Source organism: Euprymna scolopes, chromosome 13 (genome assembly GCF_053919585.1).
Source record: "Euprymna scolopes isolate OS-2025 chromosome 13, ASM5391958v1, whole genome shotgun sequence".
Lineage (NCBI taxonomy): Eukaryota > Metazoa > Mollusca > Cephalopoda > Sepiida > Sepiolidae > Euprymna > Euprymna scolopes.
The window spans coordinates 128,013,695-128,039,953 of record NC_136494.1 but is presented as its reverse complement, the minus strand read 5'-3'; the positions used below and the strand labels follow the sequence as shown (position 1 = coordinate 128,039,953).

Sequence of the window (26,259 nt, the reverse complement as noted above, 5' to 3'; positions counted from 1 at the left end):
GAGGATAGCTCAATAAGAATTTGTTTGCATTGGACTTGAAAACAGCAATGTTATAGTCAGTCGGGAAGCAGCTGCACGGCAGTGTTTTACAGACAGTTCTAGAAAAAAAACTTTTCTTATAGAAGTTCCACTTTATTTTAGGTACACAAAGGGAGAAAAAGAGTTGATTAGGGGTTCGACGAGTTTTCATTGTGAGTGTTTTACACTTATAGATTGAAGCTCAGTCGAGCACCTTCCATGATTTTTAATCTTAGATTTTCATCATATTAGTTAACTTACATCAACTTGAAAAATTTTTGTCACTGATAAGTTCAAATTATTCAATCATTGTATATCTTAAGCCAAGATAAAATTTAAGGGCTTGACCTATAACTTTTGTAGTGGAATGGCAACAAAAATGGATGGTAACATTTACTGCTACTAAGACTAAGCTTCTTTCCTTTTACAATTACAAGGAACTTTCTCAACAACTGATTGCTATGACTAATAACACTCAACCTGAGAGTTCATCATTCAAACTCACCGAATTAACATTCACAGGCAACACGAATTGTAAAGACATTGCAAAGGTTATTACAGATGTGGGCTTCCTCTACCATGCTAGAAAACTACTCACACCTAACAGTATCCAGTATTTCTACAAAGCACCATTCACCCATGCATAGAGCATTATTGCCTATCTAGGCCGTACATGAACCACCAGTCTCTTTCACTTAGACAGGGTTCAAAAAAGAGTTTACATTATCTAATAGGTCTTGCACTATTAACCAAACTTCCACCCCTGTCTCATCAATGCAGTGCTGCATCCCTGTGCCTGTTTTACAAGTACTTTAATAGAATGTGCTTTCATGAACTTGTAGCACTTGTGTCACCTCAATGTAAATACCCCAGACTAACATTATAAGCAGCAAAATCCAACCTCTTCACTTCAGAGGTTCCTAGATGCTAGAAAATCTTCTAATGGTTTCTCCCTTCAAACTACTAGACTTCCTGCATACTGGCTCATTGACTGTAGTGACATGTAGAAATTTAAATGTAATGTGAACAGAGAAATCGCTCTATTTATTTATTTACGAACTGTTATCCTCATTTTCATAGTTGTTGCGTCACCATGTTCTGGCCAACTCATCCTTTGGCCTTCTTCAGGTAACTAATCATGACAAGATAGAAATACTGAGTCTCTTTAATTGTATCCTTAGCAATTACTGTCTTCTATAATTTGTTGTTGTCTCGCCACATTTTGGCCAACTAAATCTCTGGCCTGCTTTGGGCAGGATTGAAACTGCTATCTTCAGATAATGTCCACCTGGAATCGTCAAAATTCAACGCCTCTATCCACTGTACCACGATTGAAACAAATATGAAGATGATGATAACAGTCCACAAATAAATAAATAAACAAATTACTCATCTCAAAGGATTAAAAAAAAAGAAATAATAATAACTAGCAGGACCTGTGGAAATTCCACAGGGGACTCATTCATATGTAATATATTGATGTCGGCATTTTGTAGATGTTCAGCGTGAATCGAGACGCTCTGATATTATTGTAGCTCTTTTGTTAAAACTGCAAAAGTATTTGTCTAAGCTAAAAGGACACCCACTGTAGCCCAGTCATAAAGTACACTTAAATATGATATTTTAATTCTTGCAGATTTTGTATATATTATTATAGAGTTAATGTTCTATCGATTTTTATATGTTATAAAGTCGTGATTTAAAAAAATATATATATATCTATATGACTTGGGTGCATTAGCTTGAATCGAAACCGAAACAAAACTTATGAAAAAATATATGTATGAAAAAAAACTTATGAAAAAATATATATATATATATATATATATATATATATATATATATATATATATATATATATATATATAACTCGAGTTCTTTCAGCTGAAACCGAAACCAAAACTTCCTGGTAAAATTATTTATTACAAGAAAGGGAAGTTCATATTAATTAAACGACTCGGGTGTAAGCATAACACAGAAAATAAATAAATAACACGCTATCGTATTAATATATAGATATGTAGAGATCTCGCTACTCAAATCCCTTGTAGAAATAATATCACCTTGTGTCTAAGTGGCAACATAGCTTGTTTGAGGTGAATAAGAATTTTTCAAAAACAAAAATTAAAAAAAGAAAAAGGGGTTAGAAAGGATTAACAATGAAAACTTTCTAAAACAATAGATAAACATTGTTTAAATCAATAACAGCGTAGACAATTCATGAACAATTCCAGTATAATAATTAAAAAAAAAAAAATATTGAGTGAGAACGGATATCTCTGCAGAATGTCAACTCTTTTTTTTTTTATCAGGGAATATAACGAAACATTTTAAGAAAAGGTCAAGTTTGAGGTTAAAATGTTGAACTTTTAGGAAGGAGGAAAAAAAATAAAAAAGAACTTTTCCCACAATTAGATATTTAAAAAAAAAAAATATTTTTGGCACAGATTGCCTAATTAGGTTAAAAATAGCGCTAGTGAAAAATTTTAATAAGTTTGGCAAATTCAGAAATGAGAAAAGCATGATTTTACAAAATAATGTTCAGGAATTCTATAAAAAGAAAATTTTTGCAATTTTAAATTAAAATTTAGGGAACTAAAGTGTCTAATAACTATGGCTCAAATTCAATGCAAATGGAGACCATGCTCATATTATGTTCCCTACAATCCTTTAAAATATGAAAATGAAATTTGGGGAATATTTATTGATGTGCAATACCTACAGTTATAATTTCACAAAAATTGAAGTTATCTGAATTTTCACAAAGGACTTTCACACCCTTTATATCTCCTTCACATAAAACTAAATTAAACTATGAGGTACCTTCAATAAGTTTTTAGACTTTTTTCATATGGGCACTTTTATTGATAATATATACATGAAACTCTAGTCACCTTCGAAGTAATCTCCTCCAGCTCCAATGCACTTGCATACCGTTCCAACAACTTTTGGAAAGCCGCATGGAAGTCCTCTTGTGTGAGCGTGCCAATGACCCTCATCACAACCTTTTTCATCTCCTTTCAGTTCCTTGTGAATAATTGTGTGTACAGTTCCCACACTGACATCAAACTGTGCACTTATTGTCTCTATAAACACACGGCGATCCTTATCGATGAAATTCTTTATTTGGCCAATCAACTAGTGTTCTGACTACCTTACTCCTCCCACACCTCTTGTCATCCCTCACAGACTCCTGTCTTCCTTGAATCTCTTATGCCACTCCAAACCTGATGCTAGCCTAAAAGCAGTCTGAAGCATTCCATACATTTCTGTGGCATCTTTTCCAAGTTTAAAACAGAATTTTATTGCATATTGTTCTTCTAAAGTGTGTCACGTCCAGATTGCATCTTTGATAATGTGATAATCAGCCTTTAGTAGGGTATATTCCAATTCCTGCTGTAGCTATTAATTTGAACCTGAAATCATAAAAGTTGGCCAGTCATCTCAATAGATGTATAGCAATAACATACTGAATTTTCAAGAGTCTATGACAATTTTAAATGCCTGCACAAAAAAGTCTGGAAACTTACTGAAGGCATCTCATAAATATAGTGCATATTACGACGCCCCCCCCTTGCACCTAAGCTATATTTCCAAATTCATGGTGATTGATTAATTAGTTTAGGAGTTAATCCTGTATATACAAATATATAAATATACATGACTTAGAAATGAATAAAAGGATATTAAGAATAAAATAAGAAAACTTGTCTGAAGCAAAACCCATATGAACTGAATAAAACCTTTTTCACACAAGATTGGGTTGGTTGGTTGTTTTTGTTTTACGGCATATCAACCCTTTTCAGGTTATTTAATGCTGAATCCAAAGATTTTGAAGAAAATTTTTTTTAATAGAATATATTTGTTGTTTTCACGTCGGTTTCTATTTAGCCCATAGTTGGGACCCTAACAGGTGCTACCACTCCGGGTCAGAGTGGACCTGGGAGCAATGGTAATTAAAGAGTGGCTCCACACTCCCCAAAGCCCACAAGCTGGGGCCTCACCACTGGATATAGTTTAAGGTCATATCCAGGACCCCCATTGAGGGACTTTTACCCTTTACAGGAGGCAGTCGGCGTATTCTAATGCCCCACTGACAGGGCCCACAAGATTAGGAGATGACGGTGGCTAAGTGATTAACAGAAACTTGGGTGTGCCAAGTTCGAATCCAGTTCACTCTACACAAACATTTTCACTTAGGATGTTGCCAACCATTACGTTATCCCTCCTGTAAGTACCGACGTCTTTCTAGAAAGAATTCTAACTCGCAACTGGACTAATGCATGGGAATTGCTTGCAACAGGATGAGTGCACGGTCATGGCTCGCAACAGATTACACTTTTAGACAACTAATGAAAGATAACCAAAGGTAAACCTGACTAATAAGGGTTGAAGATATGTGTTCGAAGGAGAGGAATGATATAATTGATGTTTAATATGAGTCTTAAAAACAGGCTTAGATCTGATGACCTCAGAGGAAGATTAAATTTTGACAATATAAGGAGATGTGTCTAGAACAAAAGACTTACTTGGTCTCATTAGAAGAATCGGTGAAAGTGCTTGGGTTAGTAGAAGAAGAACAGTTTACATAGCAGAGTGTATTTCAATTCCTGCTGTAGCTGTTCATTTGAACCTGAAATCATGGCAGGAGAAAACCAAAGAAAACATTGGAGCAAGTGATCGGGATAGATTTGAAGGAAAGATGTCTAAATATAGACCTGACAGAAGTAAGTTTGAAAATCGATTTCTAAAAGCTGTCCAACACATGCCATTATGTACAATGAATGTTGAACAGAATATGATGATTCCGTTTTGAGATTCAAAGATTTTAAAAGATAAAACCTTAAAAACACTAATTATTTGATAGTTGGGAAGAGACATTTGTGCTTCTTGCACATTTTCAGTAGAAAAATGGATTTATTTATTAATTTGTAATTATCATTAATTTCTTCAATTTGTTTTAGTTAAAGAATTTGCGTTGTATGAAAGTTTTTTTTAAATCTTTTCAATCAATTTTTCTTTTCATTTTGACTTTCAGTTAAACAATAAAAATGTTATGATTGTTGAACTGATGGATGGATAGAGTCTAAAGATGTTATTTCAAACTTAGTTACAATAAACTCATATGGCTATGCTTCAATGCAAAATATGATGCAACCATTTAATTTCCTAATTTAACTATAAAAATGCCACTTAAAAATGACACATTATAGACCGACTGATCTACAGAGCTTTTAAATATAAAATATACCACTGACACAAGTACATTCATCTTACCATCCTTGCAAGTACACCACATGTGAGAATATTTTTCTGTTGCAACCAATGGAGAACGAATAATTTTCTGAGGGTAAACAGAACTTGATATCCGTATTCCAATCTTAAAATGGTAATCCCAGTAGAATTTCATGTTTGCAGACATCACTGGATCTTTATTGTGATTTGACTTCCAAAATAAATTTTGCCATTAATCGAGAGCATAAATCAGTTTCTGACTGCTGTCTCTTCACGGACAGTGGCCATGAAAGCATTGATTCTTCCATTAACTTAATTATAAAGAAACCAAAGCAAGTTACCCGCATTTATTAAAGAACACAAAACTAGCAAAACCTTAAAGTACAACATCACAATGCAATTATCATATCAGTATATTTAATGGTGTACACTAGATATGTTCTTGCATTAACGACGCTCAACTGACAGAATTTATCAAACAACTGGAAATGTAATTTAGCTATCAGAAAAGGGAATGTGATATCGTTTGTAGTAAATAAAAAAATCGATCAAAGTACTGATTGTACCTCAACTCCGACAGGACTGCAAATGGGACCTACAAAAAGCCAAAGGTCGGCTAGCTTTTAACTTTGGCAGAATAACAGACAAAAGGCTACAAGTCTTTAACAAAAACTAGTCATTGTAATAAAGAGCGATCTTTTTTTTTTTACATGGGGTCACCACTTATCAAGGCCCGAAGGCCACTCAGGGATAAGGGTTATTGTGTGTACAGTAATCAGTGAGATAGTATTGTAGTAATCATTAGTATTGGGAGTTTTGATAGAGTGTCTTACTTAAGGGGGCGGTTTGTCAGGAGTTTGTTTATGTTGGACTTGAAGACGTCCAAGTTAAGAAAATCAACTAAAACAGGCTAGTCGATTTGTTTTCTCGGCTTTTTAGCTAGGAGTAAAGTGTAGTATCTGTTCTGACACTACATTTTATCTGTTGTGTCCTCTGTCAGTGATGGAGAAATCTATCTAGACTAAAGCATTTTCTATTTTGGTTCCAATCTGAAGCGCCTTTTTGGGGGAGGGGGACTGAATTTTTTCCACATCAAAACTTAACCCTGTGTCGAACTCTGCCCTCATGAAGACGCAAACAGAGACTAGAATAGGTTAGTCACCAAACTAAATGTTGAATTAATAAAATGCACCTGATTATATGAAACCTAAAATGTCTTTGATCGAAGCAAACCCTAACCTGGCATGGCTCACTTCATTATTTCAAATGTCTACACAAAATTCTCATAATGGCTGCAAGTTCAATCACTGTACGGGCAGAATGCATTTCCATTTTTTTATATCAGCTCTACTACATTCTTCTGTTCCAAAAAAAAAAAAAGTTACATGATAAGGGCTGTCCCCTTTTCATGTAAGTATAAAAAATAGAGAGATTTAGTTAAAATGAAATAGCATAGACGAAATTCTAACCTCGTAATTTAGGTTTAGAAATAGATTACGAGAGAGAATTAGCAATGGAATGTGAAAACAAAACATTGTTTAGCTTTGAGATAAAATAGTTTCAAGAAAAGAATGTGCGTTGTCAATTCTGTTATGAAAATTCAATTGAGGAATGCAACTATAGGGTAATTTAATAAACATGTTTTTAACATATTGGAAATATAGGTTACTGGGAATATAGGTTAAAATTTCTTTTGTAAACAAAGGAAAAAGTTTTGGACACGCATTTCCAGAACACATGAAAGAAGACACATGTTTTAACATGTGTATGACGTCATGGAAAATGGGAAGTTCTCGATATAGTTAGAAACTTTAGAGTTAAGCAGACAGAAGCAGGGAGAAACTGGGAGAGAGTCTGAGGACGATAGACGACAGTCCAGACATGGGATTCGAACGTCTAGAAGCGAGACGGTCACTTTTGAAACTTAGAATGTGAAGCTTTGAATTCTTGATAATGAAAACCACGACCGGTCGGGAAGAAGAAATAAATCCATCATGTGTTTTTATAAACGTCGTCTTTGTGTTGTAATTCTACCAAAAGGTAAAGTGAAAATTGTTATTATATGTCTTGTATATATCATGTGTTTTAAAATGTCTTTACATACACGTCTTACATACGCAATATGAAAACTAAGACTGTCTGAACACTGTTTCATCACTCAAAGAGCTTGTATTACACTTCTAAGTACGAACATTTTATAAATATGAATCTCTTCATAGCAGGAACAATCTCTCTCTCAACAACATCTCTCTCTCTAAGCATCACTTTTAATAACAACAATAACAACAAGAACAATAATAATAATAATAAGACTCCTAAATATAACAAAAAACCCCAGTGAATTCTACTACAATTATATGGTTAGATACATTTGCTACTTCATTTATTTAAACAAAACAGACGATTTGGTGATTTAAAACAGTATAATGAAAATATTCCAAATATTTTGATGAGTAAACGATTCAGCATCCACCTCATCAATTTAAGGTACATTTGGAAGAAATAACCGAAATAGCAGAGACATATTTCAGCTAGTTTTGATGAATAATCACTTTCTGTGCAGGGTGAAATAATCAGTATGAAATATTAGGAAATAAAAAGATTTTTTTTTTTATTACAATCGTAATTTTATTTTTGTTGATCTGGACTTGATTTGAGAATTTTTTCAGCTTTGTTTGTTTGTTTGTTTGCCAAAGAATGCAAGTGTTTAATTTTTCTTTTTTTAACTTATTTCATGCCACTATTATGCAACTGTTGCACATTTTGAATCCCATCACTACCGTCTCTGCACTTTATGACCTACATACTGTTTTGAAGGTCAATCTCATTATTTTACATTTAGTTTTTTTACCTGCATTAGCCAATATAGCACAGCATTATCAACCTAGAGTGTTCACCTTTGAACACATGCATTTCATAACAGCTGGAGTTCAATGCATTTCCATTTGGACATAAAATATTGAGTTATATTTGGAAGATTTTTACATTTTATTGTTTCCAAGTGATATTGTACTTCCATTTGTTTTAAAGTTTTAGAGTTTAATAAAAAGAAATCAAAAGATTTAAATCAAGTATTCTAGATACTAGTGAAAAATAAGTCCAAATGATCTTCACCATACATGCACATTCAACATAAAAAAATAAACATAAGATTTAATTCAAGCAAATGCAGTTAATGTAAATGATGACGGGCAATGCACTTGTCAGAACATCTTGCCTTTTAGATGTTCGAGATTGAATTATCAACTGACAAACCACAGAATGCAGTCATTATTATGCTAGTGCTTGTAAGATCCTTTGTCACACTTGCCAAAATGACACATGTAATCTGAATATTGTTAGTGTTTCGTTACTTTTAAAGTCAGTTGGGTAAGACTGTAGCGATTGGAAACAAAACGAAATAATAAAGAGAAATGTTTAATCTGAAGCGCGACTTATTTTCTTCCAACATCACAACAACCTTAAAATCCGTTGCACAAACAGCAAAAGAGAGAGAGTGAGCAAAGTATCAGTGACTAATGGATCGATACAATTTTGATCAGACTCATCAAAATCTCTAGCTTCTTGCGAAAGATAGCATACCATTCGTGTGCCGCATCAAACAAGACTGGCCAAATGAGTCAACATTTATCGTACATTATTATAAGTTTAAAAAAAAGAAAAAGAACAAATTAAAAATGAAAGAAATAATTTTAAAAAAATATATATAGGCAACTTAAAAACGTTTCCTTATCCTAACAACTCTAAGACTTTGAATGTTGGACATAATGGGATTTCCACAGAAAGCAAATTCTTATGTATTTACCCATCGCTCTTATTCAAAAAATACTATGTCAAATTTGAATAAACAAATAGAAAATAATTTTTTTTTTAAACAAAAATAAGTCAATAAATAAATTCTAAAAAGTATAAACAATAATCTTGCAGAAATATAAAGACACTAAACTTATCAAAAATAATAGTGCACCATATCCAAATATATCAAAGGATATAAACAATTTGCATTATTTGAATTCTTCAAACTACTGTTTCGGTTGATGTAACCTCCAACCTTCTTTAGGCTTATCTTGTCAAACTCGAAAATCTGTCAGAACTTGAGAATCTACACAGAATTTTGAACAGAATTTTTTTATTTAATCCAAAGATGTAACATGCTCTTGTTCAGTCAGTTATGACTGGGTAGAAATTATAATCGATTTCTCAATTGTATTTTTGAATGTCACCTTTACTGAGGATTAAACCTTCAACCTCCACAAGAGTGCAACTTATACTTGAATTTTACCAAGTACTTTATCCACTACGCCACAGTTCAAGATGAGAACAGTAGTCTGAAGAATCTAAATTATACGAATAATCAGTCCTTATCTCAAAAATTCCAAAACTCATCATTTATTATCATACTCATAACTTACCATACTCAATAAGCATTTATATTCCAAAGATACATTTGAATTTACGAATGAAGAAAATAAAGATCAAAGATTATAATACAGCATATGCTGAAGACATTTTAACCCATTGTCAATAAGTCAGCAGCAGCAGCAGCCAACATAAAGTGAGTTTTTAGGAGAACTAATCCCTGTTGGATTCTTCTCCAAAAATCCCAAATTAAATACTTTACTTTTGATAGAATTACTAGTAATCTATCAAGCAGTAATATATTTTTGCCAGCTATCAAGCAATAATATATTCTTGGCAGCCGAAATCGAGCTAAATTGAATGGCCAACAGTGATATTTATCATTACAAAGAGAATATATAGCTTACATAAATATGCAATCAAATAATAGTTGCAGATAATCCCATCTAATATTAGCAATGCAAAAAGATCTTTGCAACATACCAGAAACTGCAGCGACACAAGCACTAGAATTAAATCATTACGTCACCTTACAAAATTCTCAAGTCTTAAAAAACATGCAAAAAATTTTGAGAATAATGATAAGGAGTAAGATTGTACTCCTAAAAACAAAACTAGCTTTAAGGCTCCCTGTTAAAATGTTTTTGATTATCAATGAGGATATGACCCCAATGATTTTGACGAGCTTATTTATAACTATGGTTAGGACAATCAACCATTGAGAAGTTTCTGACCTCCTTATAAAAATATTGAATTTTGGATTCAAGTCAGTTCGCTGTCAACCTCCATCTTGAAACAACTGAATCGTGGCTACATTGATTCTTCACTGTCATCTTTATTATTAAGAATTACTCAACATTCAAGATCGTGACTGCATTGATTCTTTGCCGATTTGATTTACTACCGGCATCTTTGTTCAACATAATGGCTCAACACTTAACACTCCCAAAATTCATACTAGAATTGTCCAGTTCGACAAGATACACCTGGAAAAGGTCAGAGATTATATCGACCGAAACGTGAAAATAACACTTAATATGAAAACAGTAGTTCGAACAATGCAAGTTATACGAATTTCCATCGCACATCTAGATCTAAATCGTAAGCAGAAAATTTGTACAAAGCTACATTTTTTTTCAAGTTTTAATGCATTAGCAGATGAAGGAATGCACCCAAAGAATCTATTAAAAGCAAAGACGAGTTTGTACAAATATGAATAAATTCATAAAACGATCAAAAGATTTAACCAGTTGTCATCAAGTTAAAAATAAAAAAAATTGTAAAAATGCAATTTCAATTACCCTCAATGCTTTTTCCAAACACAACAGATATAATCAGAAATCAATAATTCAAAAGACTAAAATAAAATAAACAAAAATATAAACAAATTGATAAAAAATTAAACAGTAAATAATATAACCAAATAAAAAAGACAGTAACAAATTTATAAAAAGAAGTCGATAAATTAATAAATCATAACAAAGTTAAAATATAGTTCCAATAATAGTCTATCATATTTGATAGCCTATTAGTGCACCGCTATTTTATTCTTATAAACTAGTTCAAATGAGATTTCCTTTTCACTGCCAAATATATAAGGAGATAGCCATCATGCGGAAGTCATTCGTTCTGATTCACTGTATGTCTTTACATACGTATGCAAAAAGTACACACAGTTCTTCTTGTCGTGCCAAAAGCCGTATATGTTGCAGACCGAGTAATCAATGCGTGGTGTGTATGCTTAAACATATAAAGTAAACAGATGTTGTATCGATGCGCGTTTTATAAACGAAAACAAAAGTTCAACAGTAAACATTCACGTTAAGATGACAGAGTTATTCAAACAAATAATAAACAAGCATAACTTTTGTTACAGTTTCAAATGTTGCTCTATTTCAGAGTTTATGACGCCATATTGATTGCGGACGCCACATCAAGTTTTCATCACTAGCCTTACATCTTTAAACATTCGTTTTGTCCCCTCATTTTCCAAAGAACCAAAACCTTTTGCGAAACAAAAACTATCACCAAGCAAACAACTCTCTCCTAGTCAAAACTCTATACCTCCCCAATCTGCCGTTAACCTATATAATAAACTGTTTTCTTTTTATCCCCTAAACATTGCCCTCTTAATATCAAGACAATTGTGTTATTCTCTGACATCTGAAATGAGGCCATATTTGTTATTGATTTAGACATTCCTTATCTGTCAAATATTTAATTTGTATTTAGGTTTCAAAACGGGATATTCTAAATTCCTTGAGGCATTTAGAATATAGTTTTGAATTCATAGCCAGCTATATAAAGTACATATTTAACTAGTTAACCTACTCACAAGCAACCATAGGGCCCCAATCTGTTATATGATGAATGTGAGAGTAGAAACTGTTATCAGATGTTGTTTGTTATTTCATTTAATTTTTTTATCAATATGTGATATTATGATAAGGTAAAAAAAAAAAATAAAACTAACAAAACTAAAATGATAAACATTACTCAGTTTTCTAAAATATTCAAATTTAACCTTACGAAATAATACTTTCGAAAGATTTAACTCCTATTCAATTTCCATGCCAACCATACAGCACTCATCAGATTTGTCTCAGAAAAAAAAAATTATAATTTTTGCATTTAATAAAAAAAATTATAGAACATTACTCGGTTTTCTAAAATTTTCAGATTTAGAACTAATAAGACTAAAACGATAAGACTTCAATAAATATTATTATGGCATGTGATCTTCAGAATTGTCTGATTTATTCCCTGCTTCTTTTTTTTCATCTCGTTTGATTCGGTCTCGTGAACTTCGCTATTCAGATACACTTCCAGTATCTTCTTTCCCCAAACCGTAGATTTTTGGAATTATCCTCCTACTAATCATTTTCTTCTTACCTATAGCCTTAGTCGTTTCAAAACTAATATTAATAATCTGTCGTTCCTTTCAGTTCCTTACATCAAGTGGATTCATGTTTTTTGTTTTAGTAATAAATAGTGATACTTACAACTAGAAATCAAAATAGGTTTAAGGCTCCTAAAATTCATACTAAAATTGTCCTCCGCAATGACCCGTGGCGCAGTGCTTAGAATACTTGGAAAAATTGTCTTGAAGGTATGAGAACTCAGATGTGGAGAACGTATATTTAAATGGTAAAGATATTGAGGCTCTTCCAAGTTTTTGTTCGATAAATAATACCATGTGAAGCATGAGAGGAAAACAACTGGATATTGAAAATTCAGGGAACTTCTGCCATTAACCAGAAGAGCATTACAGCTATTGACTAAAGTGAAGAATTTATTAAGCATGTGTACACAGTGTGATGATTTATGGAAATGAAACTTGGCTAGTGAGAGTTGAAGACATGTGATGCATGGAAAGAGATGTGACAAGAATGATACAATGGATGCATAGCATCAGTGTTAAAGACAGGCAGATTTGGTGACTAGATAGGAAATTTAAATCTAAAAAAATAGAAAGTTCTTGGATTAGCAGATATAAAAAAATTGAGGTAACAGAATCAGTTTATAGGGAAAGCCAAGAAAAACAAGCTAAGTATGAACGTGACAGAAAGATCTGACTAGGAATAATTTAGTTTGATTGTCATTTTCTACAAACTGTCTGACACAACAGTTGTTGTTATTATTGATGAACAAACACATAGCTCTTTATTATAGAATAGAGGACGAGGTCTTATTAAAGTTTTATATGATGAAAATTATTTGCCAAAACTTTCCAAATTAATTCATGTTTATTTACAACAGCTAATTATTAAGAAAATTAAACATTTTTTTACCCTGATGAAAGAATTTATGGTTTTGTCACTGTCTGTTATTTTTTTTATTTTCTCAAAATCTATTCATTAATATTTTGAAAACATTGCATAAAAGCCATGAATACAGTAAACTGACCAAGTCAAAATACTCAGAAAAAATGGTGCACATCCCTTAATATCTGAAATATCCTTCATTAGTTTTAGCTAAAAATCCACCAAAAATTACAAATAATGATTTGTATGAACCAATTATTGTATAGTTATGAAAAACTCTGCCCTCTTCTCTCATTGCAGAAATGAAAAATGCCTCCCACTCCTGTCTCCATTGGTAAAAATTAGTTTTTCATAAATATTATGAAGTTCATGCATTATTTTTTTCATCAAAATACAAGAAAAGTTTTGATTAATAGTTGTGATCATGATCTAAATTGTAGAGATTGCAAGGGAAGATAACTCATGCTTGTATTTAATATTAATAAATTTATTATATCTCAGCATGTGTTTTTTTTTTTAAGTTTTTATCTCTTTATTACATAAAGAAAATCTCGACTTTAACTATCAAATGACTAAATATTTATATCAATAGTGACATTTAAAAAAAATTGTTTACTAAGGACATAAAGATGCAAATTCATGATGCAAACTAAACATGATCTGCTTATAGATATCATTTTGATAGGCCAACATGAATTCTCCAGAGGTAAAAGGTTTTTTTCTGAAACAGTCTTCCACTAACCTATTTATAGTCAACAGGAGTAGAACAAAGAAGATGATATTATTATTATTATTATTATTATTATTATTATTATTATTATTATTAAAAGGGGGATTTTTGTGCTCGTTTTTTGAACAAAAATAAATGATATAAAGAATTAGTCATGAAACTGCATAAGCAAAATGGTGGAGTTGGAAGAGAAATGTAAAGTATCAGAAAGGATGCTAAGAGAATAAAAAGGAAGAAAGAAAAAAACATCTTGCCTCCTCTCCAAAAAAGGTGGACTAAATACATTTTTTCTATCAATAGAGACTAGGAAGAAAAAAGTAAAGCATGCCTGAGAAAGATTTTATATATATATATATATATATATATATATATATATATATATATATATATATATATATATATATATATATATATATATGAAATGAAAATTACAATTGAATTTACCAAAATGATCCAAGATGGTAAAATTAAAGTAAATTATAAATATTAAAGAATTAATATTTATAAAATGATCTCAGCCAGATATAAAAGCTCGATAAAACCAAATAGGAAATAAAGCTTATAATATGAGCAAACAGTTAATAAAATATAACTCATTTCAAAGTGTTTTTTAACATATTTTCATATTTTATTAACTGTTTGCTCATATATATGTATATATATATATATATATATATATATATATATATATATATATATATATATATATATAGAGAGAGAGAGAGAGAGAGAGAGAGAAGAAATAAATAAAAACTTTTAACTTAGTTATATATCCGATCAATATTAAAATTATTATTGGTAGACCACATATATTCCTAAAGTTATTTGGCTTAGACTTCCAAGTACTTGTTAGATGATTCTGCTTTGATGAGAATAATAGGTTAAAACGTAGCATAGCAATCCAAATGAATTATGTTTAGATATTTATTTGAACAAAGAATACAGTGCTTAACTGATAGTAACATTTGTCTAGCAACCCTGATGAATTGTAGGCCATGTGGATGACTAATTATATATATATATATATATATATATATATATATATATATATATATATATATGTTAAGATAAATCTTTATTTCTACAGACATTATTGGCTACATAGATAATTTAGTAAGAATCTTTTTTATTTACATTTGTGCTTTTTTTTGAAAAGCTAATTGGGGAGAGGTCACCACATATCAAGGCTTAAAATTCATTGAAGGATGAGGGGTGCTTAAACTTATATATATATACACACACATAAAAGTTGAGCACACCCTCATTCTTGAGTGACTTTGGAGCCTTGATATGTGGTGACTTCTCCCTAATTAGATTTTTTAAAAAGAGCAAAAAAGTAAATAAAAAAAGATTCTAAGTCATTTATGTAGCCAATAATGTCTGTAGAAATAAAAATTTATCCTAATATATATATATATATATATATATATATATATATATATATATATGAGAGAGAGAAAGAGAAGGAAAGAATAAAGGGATATATTGATAGATAATTATTGCGTAGTTAGGCAGCATTAGGTCATTGAAGAAAAATATACTATTGAATATGGCGGACATTCTGTGTTCATTAGATCTGTTGATCATGCTTTCCAAAATGTTAGAACATTTGCAATTTAGAATGCAAGATGAATGAAAAAAATTCCAAAATTTGTATTCTTGTCTGGGACTTTTATTAATTATCGAACTTTAAATAAGCAAGGAAAGTACATTTTTGTAATACTTTTCAGGTGCAGTAGAATAATCCAAGGAAACTCAGTCAAGCGCAGCTTCCATGGAAATAATAACAGATTATAGAAAGACTAGCAATGTTTTCTATGAAGAGAGGCTTTGTAGAGAACAAAAGAAATCATTCCAAATTTCAAAGTTGATTTTGTACTCTGTTAAAGCAAGAAAGCAACATCTCTCCAGAGATGGCAACAGTACCCCATCTTAGGGCATATCTGACTCTTTTACAGGTAGAAGATTGCATCAGAAAGCAGGTACGTTCAGGCACAGTAAAATAATTCAATTATTACATGTCTGTCTTTTTGTGATACTAAAATGTACAAATTTTATCAGTTACGCATTGCACTATGCGCCTGCGTTTAATGAAGAAAAGTAAATTTACAAATAAACTTCAAGTTTTATGATTTCATTTAATAAAATGCACAATTCTTTTCGTTTCGTTTATTTAATAGAATGTGCTAAGTATTTTTTCGTTTAGTGTATTTTATAAGATGTTCTCTATAACCCCTTTTTCAAAGAAGCGAGGTTGCTAGTTATGCCCCTTTTAAGGTAAAAATTGATATATTAATAAAAAAAATCTTACAAATGGTTGTGAAAACTTAAGTCTGTAAATCAAAATTTTTTAGATTTTCTAATTTTTGTAAACGGTTAAAATAGCTTCTCTGCTTGGTCAGTATATTTTCGTATTTGATTATCTTTATTTCCCAAACTCTCTGTGAATTTTTCTATGAACGTTAATATTGTTTAAGCTAAGCTGTTCTTGTTTTTATGCCTATTACCAATGTTCTGGCTAATAGCACTTTGGTCTGAGAGGCAAGTTTATTGTTATGCATAGAAATACAATTCCCAAGTGAACGCAAACGACATTAGTCTTATAGAGTTGTTATGGAGTAGGGAAGTTATCAAATACAATACAAAACGTGTTTTTATATAATTCTCTCTCTCTCTCTCTCTCTCTCTCTCTCTCTCTCTCTCTTATATATGCATATGTGTGTGTGTGTGTGTGTATGTAACACAGACACAAAAAAAAAAAAAAAAAAAAAACACACACACACACAGACGAATAGGAGAGAAAATATAATCTTTTGGCCCCAAAACTTTCTACTTTATCAACAAGAAAAAAATAGGGGTCCGAAAGCTCAAGAACCTGCAAGAGAAAAATATCTTTCTTTTAATTAGGAGCTGATATTTTAAAATCTAATTTATTTTTAATGCTTGAACAAGCATAAGTAATTATTAGTTAATTTAAGGAGGGTGTACTTATATTAATTAAAATGCAATTAAAATAATGATAAAACAGCACCTAAATTACATAGACTAATTAAAAAGAATTCAGTAGCTAACCGCTTAAAGAAATTTAATCTTACAAGTTTGTAACCAACGAAAAAGATTAGAAAAAAATAAAATAAATAAAATCAAATGAGTTAAGTTAAACTCTAAACAGCCAAACTTGTTCCAATATAATATTTACTTATCTATATAAATAAAACTGTAAATGTATGTATGTATGTATGTGTGAAAATATTTAACCGATAAACTCTTAAACTAACTACTGGTCATATAATACTGAAATTAACAGGAAATAGTATTCATACACTAAAGATGATTTATAATGAGTAAAATCTTTCATGTATTGAGATTGTTGGACTGACTTCCTCATCTTGGTTGTTATAGTCACAACGTTTCGGCCGTTTTGCCCTCCGGCCTTCATCAGGTGTTTTGTATCGAACTGGGGAACCGTTTGTTAGGAGTCTTGAACCCAACCCTTTATTATTATTATGGGGTACCGTGTTCGGACTCCAGCTAGGCTCTGGGACATAGTTGCTGATTCTCTGTCTCGTAATAATAATAAAGGTTTGGGTTCGAGACTCCTAACAAATGGTTCCCCAGTTCGATACAAAACACCTGATGAAGGCCAGAGGGCAAAACGGCCGAAACGTTGTGACTATAACAACCAAGATGAGGAAGTCAGTCCGACAATCTCAATGAATGAAAACATCTCATCTCAAAAATACAGACAATTACTAGTAAAATCTTTGTTTGGATCGATGAATAATGTGTACAGAAATATGTCGACAAGTTGCAATACAAAATGTTCATTTCAACTTGCCAACATAATTTCTATTACTTTTGCACATGCGCAAATTCATTCATAGCTTGAAGTGGTTTAATTCAAAATCTTTCTTATCTATCTGTTGGATTAGCTCAAACAGTAGGGAACACAGCTGGGGTGCTAAATGTTTTTGTTTTGATTCTAGCTAATGGCACCCATTCATTGTTTTTTGTTTTTTTTAACTTTTGAAATCAGTATTATATATATATATATATATATATATATATATATATATATATATATATATATATATATATATATATTGTTATGGCTTGCAATAAGCCACAAAGAAAACAGAACACCGGAATAGAGTTTAAACAATGTATTACTGGAACAACAACGTAAAAAGGTTACAACTGAAAAGAGTAGTAAACGTCACCGAGCAGGCGAGGGTCGCTCTGGTGTTTAATCCACACCTGGGATCAAAAGGTCTATGGTTTATATAATGGATAGAACAGTCCATTTTGAGGGTGATTCCCCCACAACACCCCACCTCCCAAGCTGATTTTCGCAGTTGTGAAAATCAGTATTTCTTCCTTTTGGGGCAGACCACCAAGGGGTCTGTGCGCTTCCTCTTTCTGCCAGAGCGTCTCAGTTCTGACATCCCTTTTGGAGGGTCTATGTCAAAACAGTCATACACAGTTTCAATCGCCTCACTGCCGTCCTGCGGTGGTTCTTCTTGATCCTCGTAGAAGCGTTTCCTGATTTCGTTCAGGTGTCTCTTATATTGGAACTTTGGGCCCTGAATGATGTATGTAACATGGCCGATTCTTCGTAAGATCATGCCCTGTTCCCAAAAAGAAACGTTATTTCTAAAATGTCTAAAATACATGTTATCTCTGTTGTTAAACTGTTTCGTTGGCATTGTAAAGGTTATGTACTATGTGTTTGAGTAGCAGTTTATCAAATACGGATTTTATTTTCCGTCCAAACATGATTTCTGCTGGGGATCCCGCATCTGGTTTGTTCGGATTTCTTGTGATTCTGTAAACCTGCAGAAATTGCTGAAGGGCCTTTCTGTCGGTGTACCGGACGCCTTTTTAATGCCCTTTTAAGCTGGCCGTTGCTTCTAGCATGGTACTGGGGTGTCGTAATATGCTTGATACGTCTTGCAGAATTCTCTGAACTCTGTCGAGGTGAACTGTGTAGCGTTGTTGCTAACCAAACAGTCTACAACCCCAAACCGAGCAAACAATTCTAATAAAAAATTTGTCGTTGTTGCTGTGGTCGTTTTTTTGCATCTTAGTATCTCTGGCCATTTAGAGTTAGAGTCAACTACTATCAGGTAGTAAAAATCCTCCACAGGTCCCGCATAATCGATGTGGATCCTCAACCATGGTTGTTCAGCCTTAGGCCAAGGTTTATATGTTATTGGTGGTGCTTTTGCAGCCAAAGCACAGCCTTTGCATCTGTTCACCATGTCGGTAATATCTTGGTCCATAGCTGGTCAATAAACAAAACTTCTCATTAGGCTTTTCATTCTGTTTATTCTTGGATGCCCCATACGAAAATCCCTGAGAATTCTTTTTTGAAGGGTTTGGGGGATGACACCCCTTTCACCGTATAACAGTATTTCGTGTTAATACAGAGGAGGTTAGTGCTTTTGTCGTTTACCGGAATCTGTAGGTAAGCGTCGCTTAGGTCGATCTTAGAAAAAAACTTGCTGCCATTTAATTTTGTGCCCACTTCTTCTGGCCTAGGTAATGGATAGTGAAAATCTTCTAAGAACCCATTGAGTTCGATTGCAAAGTCAGCACATACGCGAATTTCCCCGGACCTTTTCTTTACGTAAACTGCCAGAGCAATCCACTCACTATAATCAGTTTTAGCCAATATATCGATGCTTTCTAATCTGTCTAGTTCTTGATTTATTTTGTTCAAGGAACCGAACGGGACATTACGTTTCTTTTTAAACACCAGTTGTGTGCCAGGTTTCAACTTAAAATCTGCGGCCATTTTTGTATATCTCCCCAGGCTAGGAGTAAATACGTTTGTGAATTCTTTTTTAAAACAAGTTATAAGTTTCTCCATTTCTGCTGGGTGGGTATCTATTTTCTTGCAGAATGTGGATATAGGAAGATCCCAGAGACGAACTCCTCCATGCTGTTAGAACCGAACAGGTTCTCACTATCTTTTAGCACATACAATCTTAGTTTTTTTTTTTTTTCCCCCGTAAAGTGACGTTTGCAATTAATTCACCTTCAAAATGAATTTTTGTACCATTAACTGTTAGTTTTTAACATAGTCGGCTTTTGTAATATTTTCCACGTTTTGAGATTTATTATTGAAAGATCCGATCCACAGTCTAATTGGAATTTAATAGCCTTGCCGAAAATGTTAATCGTTACATATTTGCGTAGATTTTCTTCTACTTCCTTAGTTCTGGTTTGACGTACACGTCTTCTATGATGAGTTTTCCTACAGTGCAAACTTTTATGACCGATCTTATTGCATAAATGGCATCTTTTGTTAAAAATGGGCAATCCCTTACCCAATGTATTCCACCACATCTGAAGCAAGCGCTCGGTCCTTTTAGTTTTTCTGAGTTTCAGTGGTTAGTGTCTGTGTGCCATTTCGACAGTTTTTTCTTAGTTACGTTTTTTATATTTGCGATGCCTGCTTCGATATTTCTTGCATCTTTTTTTATAATTTCTACTTTTTGACAATCCTCAGTCGATTTTTGAAGTGTTAAGTTCGGTTCATTTTTCTTGATAACATTTGAGTACAACTTTGTTAGTATTTTTAGAATACTATTTCAACGCGAGTATTTTTTTTTTTCAATGTCGTTACTGGTTTCGATTTTAGTATGCTCCTTGAATCCAATGTCGTCAGTGTTTAGTTTTTTAGAACACTGTTTTTAAACGTGAGTACATTCTCCAAATCCAATGTTGCCAGTGTTATGGCTTGCAATAAGCCACGAAGAAAACAGAACAACAGAATAGAGTTGAAACAATGTATTACTGGAACAACAACGTAAAAAGGTTACAACTGAAAAGAGTAGTAAACGTCCCCAAGCAGGCGAAGGTCGCTCTTGTGTTTAATCCACACCTGGGATCAAAAGGTCTATGGTTTATATAATGGATAGAACAGTCCATTTGGAGGGTGATTCCTCCACAACATATATATATATATATATATATATATATATATATATATACATATACATATATATATATATATATATATATATATATATATGTATATATTCAAACACGTCTGATTGAACATGACAGTTATTTTTTTCCGATTTTTCTGGATATCTTTTACTCTGGAGAACTTTTGGGCGCCATTTTATCTAAATTCGGAGAGAAGATAGAGCAGCATGCCCAAAGATATACTGACTGAACTTAAAACAAGTTTTCTAATGAAAATCAATAAGGAATATCCGCCTTACTTACTACAAAAATGCTAGTTTTATTTTGGTGTCTTAACACCCCCCCCTATTTTTACTGATGAAGAGGTTATAATCAAAAATAAAATCTTTGTCAATATTATTCAAATGAATATCGTTTCCGAAACGATTGTACACTCAATTTGATTTTGTTTGTCTTTTCTTTTGAAAGTGATTCATAATTTACAATTATCAATCTTTTTACTCAATATTAATATAGCTCTAGAATAAAAATATACCTATTGAGCTTATTATATATCTACAGTACTATGGACACTGTTCTTTATTTATTAATATATTAAAATAAACTCTTTAGACTCTACGTCTAATTCCTCTATAAAATCTAAAAGATATATATATTTAAGCATATTTTATGACCGAGCAAGGCTGCCTCCCACCTCCATTAGTTCCAAATAATTTTATTTCCTTCTAAAAGTAAAACCGACTTTTGTTGAGCATTAGCTAAACAAATAAATGCAATTTTTTTTCATTTATATCTAAACATCTTGGATTAATCTGGATACAACTTAAAACTTACTTTAAAACTTGATATAGATAGGAATTTGGGCATGTGGAACAAATTCTATTCAGGTTTTAGCTGGTAAAAATAGCTGCTCAGGGGTCAAAATAAAAAAAGAAGTTGCATCTTGGCAGGCATAAGTCGACTAAACATGTTATTTCTATGTATGGCCACATATTCATTTATACCTTTTTACAACATTATTTTTTAAATGTTTATATGTGTAAGGAAATATTATGTTGGTACAAAACTAACGTCATTTTTCTGACATGAAGTTGAACATAAAAAATAACACTATTTTTACACTAACCTAATAGTACAGATGGTAATGAATAAGGCTAGAGAATCATGTTTTGGTTTTGATTCTAGCTGATGGCACCCAAGTCATATATATATATAAATATATATGACTTTTGAAATCACTACTATATTGGATACAATATAATAATCAATTGGCTGTATAATAATAAATACTAAATCTTCATGAATTACATATCCTATTTAGACATATTTTATGGCTGGGCTTAAACGGGAGTGGGGGCGTACTATTATATATTAGGTACAATCTATATATATATAAAAGTGAAAGTGTGTGTCTGTGTATCTGTGTACATTTCCCTACACAATAACTCTGTCAATTTTAAGCCTACAGATTCAAAATTTGATATACAGGGCACTGAGATGTGAGAAAATCGATGTGATTGGTTTTCAGACAGAAAGGGGTCAAAGTTCAACGATTTGACCTTTGAGAACTCTACCAAACTCCACCTACAATTTTGGGTCTAAACACGTGAAATTTTAGATATAGATTCCTTGGACATGGATCTAACTTAATAACTTGATTTGAGCCCAAAACAATAAATTTTAAGGGGTCATAATAGGGGTCAAAGACCTTTTTTTTCTTTTTTTTGGGGGGGATTAGCATACACCTCCAAACACCCGGGCAACGCCGGGCACCCATTGCTAGTATAATAATAAATACAAAATTTGCATAAACCAAAACATCATATTTAAGCATATTTTACAACCGGGCAACACCAGCCAACCAGCCTGCTAGTAAATATATAAATTAGCCATTCAAATGATTGTCTTTAGATCGTTCGTTTATATATATATATATATATATATATATATATATATATAAGACCCTATATTATATTAATATTAATTTAAACAACTGAAACTGTTTTCATCATATTATAGGAGTCATAGAAAAAGAACTTTTGCATTTATTCATTTAGACTTTACTTTTAAAATGAACCAAAATGAAGAACAAAGGACTCTTACACCAAAAACAACGATGGCAAAACTGTAACATTGTACATATAAGCGCATGGGACGATATCAGCAGCAGTAGGGGATAGCTGGCTTGTGAAGAAGGTACCAGCAGCAGCAGAAGTCGAAAAATGCACAGATGCAAATTGGGAAGTGTGCACGAGAAGAAAAAGGAAAAAAAAGGAGAAGAAATACACCATGTGGTCAGTGGAAGAAACGTGTGTGTGTGTGGAAGAAAATGGATGTGTAAAATCAAGGACGAGAATGTGCTGGCTGTGACCAGCATGCGGTTGGAGGAAGGAGAAATGCTAACGAGCTAGATGGACATGTGGCAGCAAGAAACTTTTTAAATGGTAAGAGTGATGGTAATAAAAACTTTTGTTAAAAAAAAGTAAAAATGCCGACCTGGATTTTTATTCATTTGCTTTATTTGATTGTCCAGCATGCCTGTGGAACTCTCTTCCGTTTGCTTGTTTCCCACCTGACTACAACTTGGATGTCTTCAAGTCCAACATAAACAAATTCCTGATAAATCGCCCCCTTAAGTAAGACACTTTATCAAATCTCCAATACTAACGATTACTACGATACTATCCCATTGATTACTGTACATGCAATAACCCTTATCCCCAAGTGGCTTCCGCGCCTTGATAAGTGATGACTACTATGTAAAAAAAAAATTTTTTTAAAAGCAACGTTGCAGAAGTACATGAATTTTATTTTCAATTGCTTCTACATAACTCTATTTTTTGTGTGTGGCTCCCCAGCAGCTACTGTTTGCAAACTTGAAAAACAAAAATGATTTAGGGAAAGTGAGTTAGTTTTAACCCTTTGCCACCAGAATTCTTTTTATGCAATAAATAAACTTTTTTAATCATGAAACCCCTCGTGATAGAAGGTAGCATGCAAGTGACGCACGAACATAAACACCTCATTCACTTTTCTTTTTGAACCATGCATAGACCTGTACTTTGAAGACCAGTTGGGCAGACAAGCCAGAAGACTAAAATATATTGTTTTGTTTTTTTGTTTTGTTTTGAAAGGCGGCTTGAAAATACAATTTGGCAGTAAAGGATTAAATGAAGAAGTGATATAAGAAACTGATGTATATTTTAATGTCAAAAACAAATCGTTATACAAAAAAGGCATTAGAGAAGCATTGGATTCACTGAATCACCACCAGAAGGATGGGCATGTTGATGGATAAAGTTGAATTTTGCCTAAATGTTGTTGCTTGATTAGTTAGGCCTGGGACTTAGAGTTACATCATGAATTTTTAGTTTGCAGAAACTAAAAACAGGTTGTGATTTTAATAAAATACAAGACCAAATTAGTTTCTGCCGTTGATGCCAAAATGACTGAAAAGACGTGACTACTCATTAGATCAAACAAATGAGTAATTTTGAAGAATTGCTGCTGCTGCTTTTATTAAAGAAAAACGCCTCTGTTTACTATTCAGAGTAACAAACGATTAACAGGTTGCGTACTCTCAGAGACTAATCTGGAGTATTTACTAGTAAAGAAATACGTATTAGTCACATATATTGGCAAATTGTTTTGTTGATTTCAAAGAAAGTCGCTCCATGCTGGCAATAAGCCAATAATTGGCGGTAATTATTATATAAAGCTTCAACCACATTACACATCCATGAAATAAAAATGAAATGTAAAAAAAAAAAAAAAAAAAAAAAAAAAAAAAAAAAAAATTTGGTAAATTATTACTAAACCGTTTCCATGGCATTTATTGCTTTAACATAAATTGGTTTGAAGCCACAAATTAAGCCACTAAAAGAATATTTGGAACATCTTATAGGTTTAATGTAAAATAAATATCACTTGAAATGAAAAGATTAAGCTGAGTGATGGAAAGCATTAAATATAGTTACAAAATATTAACACAAATAAGTTTGTATAGTAACTATATTTTGTACTAGCAGGGTTAACTGGTATCGCCCGGATTCCTAATTTCCTTTACAAAAAAAAAAAAAAATGTAAAAAGTAAAACTTAACAATTTGTTTAACATTATGATATTCTTGTGCATGAAAATATATTATTAGATTATTTTATTAATTTAATTACTTGAGTCGTTGAATACAACAAATATTATTATTATTATTATTATTATTATTATTATTAACTGACAGGGCTCGTAGAAATTCCATGGAATGAGAAACATATTTAATCAACAAATATGTTTTAATAAAGCTGATATTTTTCTGGATAGTGCAAAAAAATTAGTTTCGGATAAAACAAACTAATGCAGCAAATATGAGTTTACTAACATTTCTATGAAAATAGTGTTCATTGTATTTTAAATATAAAACTGACCCAAATGAGATAAATTAATAATTACTAACAAATACTCAGAAAGTAATGTTATGCTACATAGTTCAATACAAATAATAAAATCACATTGTAAGAGATAATGTTTAATTTACTCCTTCAGTCAAGCACCTTTTGGCAGACAATATTCTTTAATTTTTTGGCCCTGTTTCTTTCAAATGTTCTCTTTTTTTATGTAACATTTGGCTGATTTTCTTCAGTGAAAAACCACTACATGTTGAAATTATGAGTTCTTTTCTCACACTGTTACAACAATGATCATATGTTATTATAATATTTAAAAACGAGACTACAGCAAAGAAAGATCACTTTCATATTTTGGTCCAGGGTTGACAGACTGCCCTTCTTAAAGCCAAGTTTCACGAAGTCGGCTTTTTTTTTTTTTACAGCAGTTCGACCTTCCAAAAATGTACTTGGCCTTTTTCAAAGTATTGACTAAGGAAGAAACAAGTGGAATATTATATAGATGGATTATTCTGTTTTAAGAAAGAATGCAAATTAGAAACAATATCTGTTTAATTTTAGAACTTCTCCCCAAGCCAACCTCTCTCTATCTCTTTTAATAAGAAACCAGGTTTAGTCGGATTTCAACCATTGTGATGAAACCAAGCCAGAAGAAATGCTGTAGAGTTTAAGTGAATGAAGGTGTGTGGGCGTTTTCTTTCTGGTCAACTTTATAGCAGGAAAAGTTGTTTTGTAAAAATGCATATTTAGGAATTAAAGTTGAATTCGATTTTTTTTTTTTTTTTTTTTACAAGGTGGTAACCACTTATCAAGGCCCG

The 26,259-nt window shown here is 32.1% G+C and overlaps 1 protein-coding gene and 1 pseudogene across 4 annotated transcripts in view; one reads left to right on the top strand and one right to left on the bottom strand.

Annotated features, from left to right (window-relative positions):
* LOC145292185 (ubiquitin-like modifier-activating enzyme 6) overlaps positions 1–26,259 on the bottom strand; it is a 577,203-nt gene that overhangs the window by 291,799 nt on the left and 259,145 nt on the right. The gene's annotated exons all lie outside the window — the stretch shown is intronic.
* On the top strand, positions 6,173–6,356 carry LOC145292484 (U2 spliceosomal RNA; annotated as a pseudogene).